This window comes from Vidua chalybeata, chromosome 3, assembly GCF_026979565.1.
Source record: "Vidua chalybeata isolate OUT-0048 chromosome 3, bVidCha1 merged haplotype, whole genome shotgun sequence".
NCBI lineage: Eukaryota > Metazoa > Chordata > Aves > Passeriformes > Viduidae > Vidua > Vidua chalybeata.
In genome coordinates, this window is record NC_071532.1 from 80,529,374 (window position 1) to 80,541,025 (window position 11,652).

The following is an 11,652-nucleotide window of genomic DNA, read 5'->3' on the forward strand; positions in this document are numbered from 1 at the left end:
TTCCTCCACAATGTGTTTGCAGAGGATTCTCTTCCCACACAACATGGCTGAGTCAATCAGTCTAGATTCAGAAAACATGAATCTTAAAATTCAGTTTATTAGAAAAGTTGCAAAAGTTTAAACAAATTGCATGTGTAAGATTCATTTCAACTTCTGTGCATTTAGCTTCCACTGAATGAGCTAACCTCTGCTTGTATCACTCTCATTTGCATTGCTAAAAAGATAAATCAAGATAATTTAAGGAAATACTTAAGAGCTTTAAGTATAGGTATGTAGAAATTTCATATTAGTTAGCTATCATCTCATGCAATTAAACTAGTTTAATCTTTCAAATTGCTATCAAAACCAGGGAGTTTTTGGAAGGGTGGACAACTATACAAATTTACCATCAATCTACTTTTTTTTGAAAGCAAATTCCAAAGTACTGTAGTATTATTGAAAAAATTATTAGTATTCCAGACCTTACAGGCTCTAGGAAAAGGAAATCTCCTGCAAAAAAACTTATTTTTACCCACAATGAGATTCAAGTAAGCAATGTTTTGCATGGTTTTCAGCTGTCACTAATTATGCTTAAATTAATTCAGTTCTCAGTAAAATTATACAGTATCCCATAAAGGCCTCTTCTTGTTTAATATTTTTTCCTTTAGATAATCTAGGTGCTAATTAAAACCAGGGGGAAAAATCTTTTGCAAAGAAGGCCTAATTCTATCATCATAGCACAGTGCAGCAATTAAGTATTTATATGCACGTTGCCAACCTCTTGGGATCCATGAAAATCTGTTTCTTTGTCTCAGTGAATTCTGCCTGAGGAAACCAATCTACGTATGTCAGGTACAGGAACATCTACAATGGCCAGAAAGAACAGCAATAGCACTGAAATCTGGAAGTTCATCCTGAACGTTGAGTCTGTTTGGAAATATAAAGCAGAACAGAGAATTAATTAGAAATTTACATAGCCCAGCCAAGAAAGTCAAAGGTACCAGCTATGAACTTATGCTTATTATGGCTGCCGAGAGGAGCTGGAAGGAAACCCAGCTTAACAAAGTGAGAAAATGGCAGGAAATACCACACACTTCAATTTTAAACTCTGTATTATTTTTATTTGATAATGTGATTGATACTGATGAAGGATTTTAATATCATGACCACTATGGACTGTTTACAACTTTGCATGCCCACTCAGGACAATAAAACAGAAGGAAAACTTCTTGCACTAAGGAATCTGACCAACAGTTAATGGGAAAGTGGGTAAATTTCCTTGTATCTAGTACACATTCAAGGAGAAGATAAATGCTGTACTACCCCAGTTTGAACTGACCAAATGGTATCTTCCCTAATTTACTCTACAACACTGAGTGTTAAGGAACAGTCTTGAAGAGTGAACTGCATCTAAAAATAGTGCCCCATCAAAAAGATTTTTTTACAGCCAGCAGTTCTCAAGTCTAATCAAAAAGGAATCTTGGCACTATTCATATTGACTATTCATAACCATTTTTAGTTGTTAAATATTCACCAACATTGTTACATTTTCCCCAAATTTCACCAGCAAAACAAACTTTAGTTTAAAAATAAATTGCAAGAAATCTAAGTTCAACAATTACAGCCTCTTCCAGTGAGTTTTGAGAGAGAATCCAACCTAACTAGTCATGCAGATTTCCTCAGAAAGAACCCAAGATACTTAGTCAGAAACTGGTGTCCTCCATGTTTCTTAGGAAAAAAAAAAAGGACGGAAACAAAACAAAACAAAAAATAAAAGAAGAAAAACACACAGTATTATTTATGCTTGAGGAAATTAAGTATACTTGGTCAAACCAGTATTATATAAAAATATATTGCTTTTTTTTCACTTCTGAGAAATTGCTGTTACATTAAAAAAGTCTTCATTCAATGAAAATAATCTGGATTCTCTTCCAGTTTGAAATAATGATTTGTTCCAAAATGGAAGCTACTTATAATTAAAAAAAAAAAAAAAATTGAAAGGCAAATTAGAAGTCAATTATAAAACTAAATGTAAGCATTTAGTTACTTGGGGCCAAAAATTTTCTGGAGAATGAAAAAAGTTAAGATGCTTTAGATGATTTCCTGAGCTGAAAAAACTGTGTCCTTCTAGCTCTATACATTTAATTTGAATATGTTAGATTGCGTCTGTACATTTACATCTTTTCAATATCTGTTTTTGCTGTTTTCTTTTCCATTTTGCCTGAATTTACCAATTTACCAGTTGTTAGACTGAAGCAGTTGCAGCGTTGCATTCTTCTCGCCCTGGTCCGGACAGCTCGGGAGCCTGGCTAGGCTCTGCGCTTTGTCCGGGAGGCCAGGGCTGCCGCGTGTGTGTGGAGCTCTGGGGTTGAGCCTCCGCGTGGGTTTGCCGCGTTCTGTAACTGACGCTGAGAGGAGATGAAGGGGCGAAGGAAGGCACACCCTGTCCTGTGTGGCTGGAGAACTTTATTCCCATGTGGTCACCACGGTGGAGAGCGGCGTCCCCTAGCGCGCACGTGGTCAAGATGGTGACGAAACAGAGGAAGCATGGGGTTATATAGGGGGCGGGCAGACAGGGGCAGAAGCCCCCTCGCCCAATGGGGACAGGCAACGGGGGAGTGACGCGGACTATGGCAGCCAACGGGAACACAACAGGGGTGGATACAGGGCTCTGGGACAAATGGGATTGCGGGGATGGGGTAGCTGACACAGAACTCTCAGGAATGAACAGGGGGTGGTTACAAGACTGACATGGGAATGCTCCAATGGTGAGTGACCCGGAGCGAACCATTGCAGGGGGAAATGGGGGTACATAGAACTGGCTAACTAACATTTATTAAAACCCCTAACTGAACCAACCCGGGGTGCAACAAGCAGTGGCTGCAGATGGGCCCCAGAAGCTTGAAGAAACTTAACAAACTGAGAGGGTCCCCCATCTTGTGACCAAGCATTCAAGACTGATTCTGTGCCTATTTGCACAGCCAGGACATGGCTGCATGGGAATGCCTTTAGTCCTATCCGTAAGTATTTCCTGCTGAGATGAGATGGGATTTTATCCCATGTTAGGTCTTTAGGAGGTCTACTAACCTTCTCCTATCTGCAAATCATTGATTCTAGAGGCCCCTTAAGTTGGTATATCAGACAGTATCAGACAGGCTTCTAAACCCTAGTTGTATGCAAAGTTCTTCTTAGGATATATCTCCTTTAAAAACGGAACTGCAAAGTGATTAATTTGTTCAACTCTTTAATTGAGAAATGATGTGGCTGTAGCCTAAATTTTTCCTAGCATTAGAGAAGTGTTGTTGATATAATTTTATTATCACTATATGAATTTCCAGTTAACCCTTTGCATATCTACTGGTATATGTTCTTAAGGTCAGCTCAGCTGGTTGTGCTCTCTTTTGTCCTCAGCAATTTGTGGATTCAATTCCTTCTCCCCTGTATTTTGCATATTTTTTTCTGCTCACATTTTGATTCCTAAGACTTTTCTTAGCCCTCCCAAAGTATTTAAATAGCTGAAACAGCCAGATGGAACAGCCTTGTTTCATTCTGATTGTGGAATGAAGCAACTGACACTCTACATTTTTGAGGTAATTCTGATAAATAGAAGTCTTTAAGGAAAGTGTAAAATATAGCAGAAAAACCTGTCCATGGCTACGCAACAACTATGGGGCATCTGAACTGCCTGTATTTCCTGTAACTAAAGACCCACAACTCTGGAGAACATCTGAATCATGTGGCCTGTGGGCCTCCTCACCTCCAAAACTGGACCAAGAACTAGTTATCTTAGCACTAGACTAGTTTACTTGTTTATTTCATGCTGTCTTCTATGCTTCCAGCCATCACATTTAAATCAGTGGGAACATCTGCAGAGAACACAACAAATTAAGGAATTGTTTAGTTTAGAATTGAGCATAGAAAAAATTATTATGCAATCCTAATTATCTTGCATTTATTTTTTGTGTCCTATTAACATACATTATTGCTTGTGGAAATAGCTCTAAGAGACTGATGCAAATAGATTTTTCTTCCATCTTGACCTCAAAAACAGTTGGCTCTATTTAGCAGAATTTTTAAAAACAGGATTCTTGTATAACCAACTGTCTTATCTTACATTATCATCTGCTGGAATAGGACAAATATAGACAAAACAGCTTGCTTCTGTAAGACAGTGCAACATAAGTAGATTAATGGAAGCTCAATTATAAAATGTTTTGACATGCAAAAAATGATGGCACTTTCTGTGATTGATAGACAATTAAACATTAACTATTGAAAAAATACCATTAACTCTGGCTTTTATTTCACAATATTTATAAAAATATTTATTTAAAACATGGAAACTAGTTGACATTTTTAGCACTTGTCTTTAAAGGCTTTAATTGCAGTAAGCTTAAGTAACAAAGTTGCAGTATCTAGATACCCTTCCAGACAGTAAAATAGAATAAGTGTGAGATTCAGTCGTATGAGTTATCTAATTCCAGTTTTAATTGAAGGGTCAGGTTCCAAGTATAAGCATAAATAATACCTAATAATGGGATTAGAGACTCATCTGTTCTGCCACTAAATACCTGGAAAAACAGCCCTTAACTGCAGACATATCAAGATCTTTCCATTCTCTCTGCTTAAGTGTTCATTAAACAAATTCACATCCTGCTACAATGATAACAAACTCTTTGAGTATTTTACTCTAGTTGTTACTGATCATTTTAAAGCACACTTGTCGCATTTGTCCGTGTGAAAGAAATGCGAGGTGCATTTTTAATCCTTCATCTTTTTAGTAAGGCTTTGAAAAGTTACTGGAAAGTCACAGTCATTTAGAAGTGCCCTGTAGTTCCAGTCCAGAGTCCCCAGTCACTCCCCACCAGCTGGAGCCAGCCCATTAAGAGGGATGCTCAGCCTGGTGTAGTGTGACAGCACAGCCAGGCCACATGCCAGAGCTCAGGGGCCCAAAGGCGAGGGGAGTTGCAAGAAATTATTCTGGATCCCCAGGGAACACATTACTCAAACTTTCCTCTGAAGAGGGAGCAAGAAACTTAGAACTCCCAGGCTCTGCTTTTGTTAGTGGCTTTCTGTGCTGCTTGTTAAACTCTGTAGCTCATCTCTGGAGGAAATGATATCTCTCACTGACCATATAAAAAGAGTGAGGAAGTGGTACAATTTGTTTCACTTTATGCAGACAAAGAAAACCAATTTTTTACTTTGCAAAAACTTAACTGGAGGCACCTATATTGCCTCTTGGGATCTCCCTCTAAGCCCTGAAACTCATCCAGGTTGATAAATAGTTAATATTGCCATCAAGAAGCTGTTGAATAGGTTGTAAAATCTCCAGTCTTCAACAATATTCAAAAACGTTTACCCTTATCTGCAGGAATTATTTATGAAAGGAAAAGATGTGCCATTTTACCCTTTTTTTTTTGTGGTAACAGGAAATCCAAAGTAAATCTTACGAGACTTGCAACAGGCCAAAGACTGATGTTCATCTTCCCCAGCAGACCTGGCATTCTCATCCTGCCATTCCAGACTGGTTTAGGAAAGATCACTCCACCTTTGAAACAGAAGCTCTGGCTAAGGAAATATTCTTGAATAATTTTTTCTATGTTGACTGTACTTTCTGTGCTTCCTATTCTAAAATGAATGTTGTTATACATATTTCAGTGAGGTTTTTTATTGAGTTAGCAGGTCTCAGTGAAAATTTCTTTTTATATATGGTTAATGTCACTTCTTAATATGTGTCTGAGTTTGCTGACATAATATAATTCTTGTAAGCTCAAAATCCAGAGGAGCTGGCATAGGAAATTGCATCTGTAGGAGCATATTTCTCTTCTTTTGTACTAGCCAAAAGTGAAAGAAATTTCGTTAGTTGCTCAAGTAAAACAAAAAAAAGAGAAGGATAGAAAGAGAGAGAGAAAGAGAGAAAGAGAGAAGGAGAGAATGAGAAAAAGAAAAAGAGAAAGAGAGAGAGAAAGAAAGAGAAAGAAAGAGAGAGAGAAAGAAAAGAAAGAAAAGAAAGAAAAGAAAGAAAAGAAAGAAAAGAAAAGAAAGAAAAGGAAGAAAAGAAAAGGAAGAAAAGAAAAGGAAGAAAAGGAAGAAAAGGAAGAAAAGGAAGAAAAGGAAGAAAAGGAAGAAAAGGAAGAAAAGGAAGGAAGGAAGGAAGGAAGGAAGGAAGGAAGGAAGGAAGGAAGGAAGGAAGGAAGGAAGGAAGGAAGGAAGGAAGGAAGGAAGGAAGGAAGGAAGGAAGGAAGGAAGGAAGGAAGGAAGGAAGGAAGGAAGGAAGGAAGGAAGGAAGGAAGGAAGGAAGGAAGGAAGGAAGGAAGGAAGGAAGGAAGGAAGGAAGGAAGGAAGGAAGGAAGGAAGGAAGGAAGGAAGGAAGGAAGGAAGGAAGGAAGGAAGGAAGGAAGGAAGGAAGGAAGGAAGGAAGGAAGGAAGGAAGGAAGGAAGGAAGGAAGGAAGGAAGGAAGGAAGGAAGGAAGGAAGGAAGGAAGGAAGGAAGGAAGGAAGAAGGAAGGAAGGAAGGAAGGAAGGAAGGAAGGAAGGAAGGAAGGAAGGAAGGAAGGAAGGAAGGAAGGAAGGAAGGAAGGAAGGAAGGAAGGAAGGAAGGAAGAAGGAAGGAAGAAAGAAAGAAAGAAAGAAAGAAAGAAAGAAAGAAAGAAAGAAAGAAAGAAAGAAAGAAAGAAAGAAAGAAAGAAAGAAAGAAAGAAAGAAAGAAAGAAAGAAAGAAAGAAAGAAAAAAGAACGAAGGAAAGAAAGAAAGAAAGAAGAAAGAAAGAAGAAAGAAAGAAAGAAAGAAAGAAAGAAGAAGAAAGAAAGAAAGAAAGAAAGAAAGAAAGAAAGAAAGAAAGAAAGAAAGAAAGAAAGAAAGAAAGAAAGAAAGAAAGAAAGAAAGAAAGAAAGAAAGAAAGAAAGAAAGAAAGAAAGAAAGAAAGAAAGAAAGAAAGAAAGAAAGAAAGGAAGAAAGAAAGAAAGAAAGAAAGGAAGGCCTTGCATTCTGAAGTATCATTTGAATATTTAGGTGTTGTTTTAATATCGCAAATCAATCTGCCCATCCCAAACTCTACCCTTTCCAAAAGAAAATCCTTGAAGCATTTCTGTTTTATTATGCTGTAAGACAGTTACAGAAAATGACATTGGGAAGGAAAAGGTTGGAGAGAAAAGATGTTTCTCTGACACAAGCAGGATCCACTATCCCATGTAAGCTCTCACAAACATATATCAAAACATCTCTTAAAAACCTTTGGTGACAAGAACCTCCCCAACACCCCAGAGCATGAAAGCCAGTGCCAATCAGACCAGTACTTATCTGGAAAGTTTTCATAATATTCAAGCTGAATTTTCCTACTGCAATTTAATCTCTCCATCCTGTCCAACAGCAATCCAAAGAACAGATCCCACTCTATCTATGAGAGATTTATAAACTTGAAGACTGCCATTATTTCTCTCTTCCATCATGTTTCTTAGACTATCCGATTGCTTTTAAGCCAGGTTGACAGGTAATTTTTTTCTGGTTTTATTTCTATATTTCTCAAAACCGTTAGACTTTTTCATTGGGATGGGATGAAGGTCTTGTAAGAGCAAGGCAGAAAAAAGTGATAGGTTGGTTTTTCTCTTGTCAGTGAACTCAGGATACAATCCAGAAGTTCAAGCCAGCCTTTGCAGGAGTACGCTGTTCACACTGATTTCTAGAGGTTCTCCTTTGATCTCTCTAAGTCCTCGTGTTTTCCAAATGTGGTGAATAAAAAAGGCATTCTGTCCTCTGACCTCTAAAAATTGAGAAGAAGGCTAAGATAATTTTATCTTTTGTGTAATTGAAACTTCTCTTTATACATCTCTTAGTTTTCTTCATATATCCCAGAATGACAACTCTATCTTTTTGTAAGTGCATGATATTTTTAACTTTTATTCAGCTTGTCATCTCCTATAAGCACTATTTTCTCTTTCACAAGTCTCCTGTACCTCTTTCTACAGTTCCCCCCCCCCCCCCAATCATGGATCCTTGCATTAATCCTTGTAGCATTTAATCCTATTTTTCAGATCATTTCTCCAACTGGTGAAAATCATTGTGAATTTTATGTCCTGCATCGGTCTTGCAGCTTGTTCCAATTTCACTTCATCACTACGTCATATTACTTGTAAATATAATGAATACCCTCTTCAGTCATGGGTATCCTGGGCTGCATTAGGAAGAACAATACCATCTGATTTATTCCTCCTGTCTACTAATCCCTAGTGAGACCACATGTAGAGTGCTGCATCCAATTTTGTGCACCCCAGTGCAAGAAAAATATGGACTTACTGGAGCAAATCCAGCACAGGGACAAAGAGATGATGGATTGAAGCATCTTATATGTGGGAACAGGACAATAACTGTTCAGCCTGGACAAGGAAAGGCTCCCTTGCTGAGGTCCCTTTGTCTTGAACATCTGCACGGCATCACTGCCAATATTAGCCACCAATCTCTTTGCTTTCCTAGACCATGACAGCTGATCCTCTTGTGCTGCCAAAGATACCCATTGATGCTGCTCTGCCTTGAGGGACACCACAGCCATACGGGATGGGTTTGCCCTGGGTTCTGGGGCCATACTGTTGATCTCTCTCTCCTTCCAGACTCAAACCTGCAGTCAGAGCTGGCCAGCTCCATCATGCCAGACAGGGCGACTTGTCCTTCAGCTACCTGGCTCCTGAGAACAGCAGCTGATCCAGTCAGAAAGAGACTAACTGTATGCCTGTTGTAACTTACTCATGGTCCCACACCTCCACTCTAAAATGTTAGGGCTGATTCAGTAGCCTTGTAAAGTGGTGGAACCCAAGCTTGCTTTTTATTTTTATTTAATTAGATAATATTTTCATTTAAACTTAATTAACAGTTTCATTTGCTCTAAATAGAGTGTCTGATGCATTACATACCTAAACACTTGTGCATATATATTTGATTTTTTAAATCTTTATATTTATATTTAGATATATTATTCTAAAAATAAATTAAAACCAATATTTATTCATATTTGTACTCCCCTTTCTATAAATAGAGGAAAAAATGTAAAGGATGTAAAGGTAAATGCTATATAACATCACTTGCATGCCCAAAGGAAACAAGAAGCCAGTCAGATGGTGCTTTGTGATCACATGGCAATGACAGGTTCAAAAAATGACAAACCTGCCACATGAAAGCCTGTGAGGTTATGACATTTTCTGTGATAATTACTTTGGTGTATGTGGTAATCAAGAACTATTTGTTCTGCTGTATTTCAGGGTAAACTGGAAGGGGCCAGCCAGAGAGCTGCTTGCCAGTACAGTAAAATGGGAATGCCATTTTACCAAAGGGGATGGAAGGAGGTGGAGTAAAAAGAATGCATGACCAGAGGAAGGCTGAGACTTCCAGGGCAAGTAGGTCATGGAACAGTCAGGAGGTGTGGCACTCACCACTGATCATGCTGGATCAAAGACATCCTTACCCTCCAGCTGAGGATGGTGGAAGAGGATTTCCAAGGGGAACAGCAGCTACTCCACTGTCTGAGGGGGAAGGACAATGCAAAATTCAGCTACTGCTTGAGAGGGCTGTACTTGCTATGCCATATCCACACAGATTCACTGCATACGAAATGAGCAGTGAACTGTTATAGAAAAAAAGTAAGTCACAACAGTTCAAGTCTGGGGGAGAAAAAGAAATTAAAATCATTAAAATGAGGCCAGTAGATAAAAGAGTAAAATGTGTGGGTTTGACTTCTCTAATTGGTACGTCAATAAAATTTATATATTGAGGAACTGCTTTAAAACAAGGCATTTTATGACATTCCATAGTGAAGTTGGTTTGACACAATAAAGTTATATTAGCTGAATTTAGAAAGCCTGCATTCTCTAAGAACCTTATTAATTGTAATGTAAATGCTGCATCTCCCTGTCTGCTGGCTGTATATGATGACCTTTCCATTGAAGCAAATCAGTCCCAAATGAAAGAAGCAAAAAAAGGTTTGCAATAGATAAAATTGGTACATGGCAAAGGTTCTGCACATTTCGTGTCTAGATTTGTTTATTACATAGTTGCTCAATACTCTAAATCTCTTAAAATAGGAAGACATTTAAATAAACTAATTCTTTGTTTGTGTTCATGTTTGCATTTTATCTCACATTTTTATATCATAGGATCATTTTCAGGCCTCCTTATGGGGATGTCTCAAAAGATTATTAATCCCAAATCTGAATACTTTAGATAACACAGGTAGTCAGTATACAAATACTTAAAACACCTACCTTTATGTATTAAATTTCCAGTGAATAAATGCCAGTTAATGAACTGGCTTTAATATATCCACATCATCTATAAATATAAATAAAAGAACAGTGCCAACAAGACATTTTATACTAGGGGATTTTTAATTGTGATTTTAAACCGTTGCTTGGCATCACATTGTTGCATCCCGGGCTGGGGTTTAGTTAGGAATTTTAATAATGTTAGTTAGCCAGTTCTGTGTACCGCCATGTTGCCCCCGTGATGGTTCTCTCCGGGTCACTCACCACTGGAGCATTCCCATGTCAGTCTTGTAACCACCTCCTGTTCATTCCTGAAACTTCCGTGCCAGTCACCCCATCCCCGCAATCCCATTCGTCCCGGAACCCTGTACACACCCTTGTGTGCCAACCATTGGTTGCCATGGTCCACGTCACTCCGCTGTTGCCTGTCCCCATTGGGTGAGGTGGCTTCTATCCCTGTCTCTCTGCCCCCTATAAAACTCCATGTGCCCCTTTGTTTCGTCGCCATCTCATCCACGCGGGCACTGGGAGCGGACGCCGCTCTCCACCGTGGCGACCACGCGGCAATAAACCCTCTCCAGCCACGCAGGGCAGGGTGTGCCATTCCTTCGCCCCTTTACCTCCTCCCAGCACCGGTTACAGAGCGCGGCCAGCCCACGCGGAGGCTCAGCGCCAGAGCCTCCGAACCAGCGGCAACCTCGGACTCCCAGATGATACACTGAGCTTAGCCGGGCTCCCCGAGCCGCCCGGGACCGGGAAAAAGAACGCAACGCCGCATCACATCAAATTAAGAACTTGGTAGGACTAGGTTGGATGTACATGGCAAAACTGAATTTTATCTTAGATGAAAAAAGTCCAGTGGAATTGATACAGAGAGCCAGAAATGTTGAATAGGTAGAATAAAGCTAAAGACATGTCAGAGCTTCATGATGAGACTACTCCATAAACAGATAAGTCTACAATGAATTGTTTGCAATCAAATTATGTCAAAACTAAAATTCACCCAAATTAGGTACTGGGAGTGCAAATCAGCAGTGACTATTCCAAAACTTCTTTGGGCTGCTATTTTCTTTCAAAACAAATGTAGCCAAATACATAACAGTGCATGAAAGGACATCTTTCTTCATGTGTATACAGTTTTACTGTCTTTTTCTTTCCAGAAAACCTTATCAGATAGAGCAGCCCAATTTGTGAGTTTTCTTGAGAAGAAAGAAGGGATTAACTATTTCTTCTTTTGCAGCATCTTGTCCTTATCAAGACTGACCTGTTTCTTGATCTTGGTTACTCACTGACTCTAATGAATTTGTCCTGCAAAGGCCAAACCTTTTGCCTGCAACCCCAAACCTGCAAAGGTTTCATTACAAATTGTATTCAATGCTTTCATAGTAGTGTCTTATATACATCTGTGTCTTATTCCTTTTCTTT

The 11,652-nt window shown here is 39.0% G+C and overlaps 1 long non-coding RNA gene across 2 annotated transcripts; it reads right to left on the reverse strand.

Annotated features, from left to right (window-relative positions):
* Window positions 1-3,677: 3,677 nt before the first annotated feature.
* On the reverse strand, window positions 3,678-10,556 carry LOC128786315 (uncharacterized). 2 transcript variants are annotated; one of them, XR_008430239.1, is made up of 5 exons: window positions 10,492-10,556; window positions 9,400-9,489; window positions 7,607-7,739; window positions 5,387-5,527; window positions 3,678-3,845 (listed from the first exon to the last, which is right to left on the reverse strand). It is a non-coding gene; the product is annotated as an uncharacterized LOC128786315 (long non-coding RNA). The 2 variants fall into 2 exon arrangements; XR_008430240.1 differs by lacking the exon at window positions 7,607-7,739.
* Window positions 10,557-11,652: the final 1,096 nt, after the last annotated feature.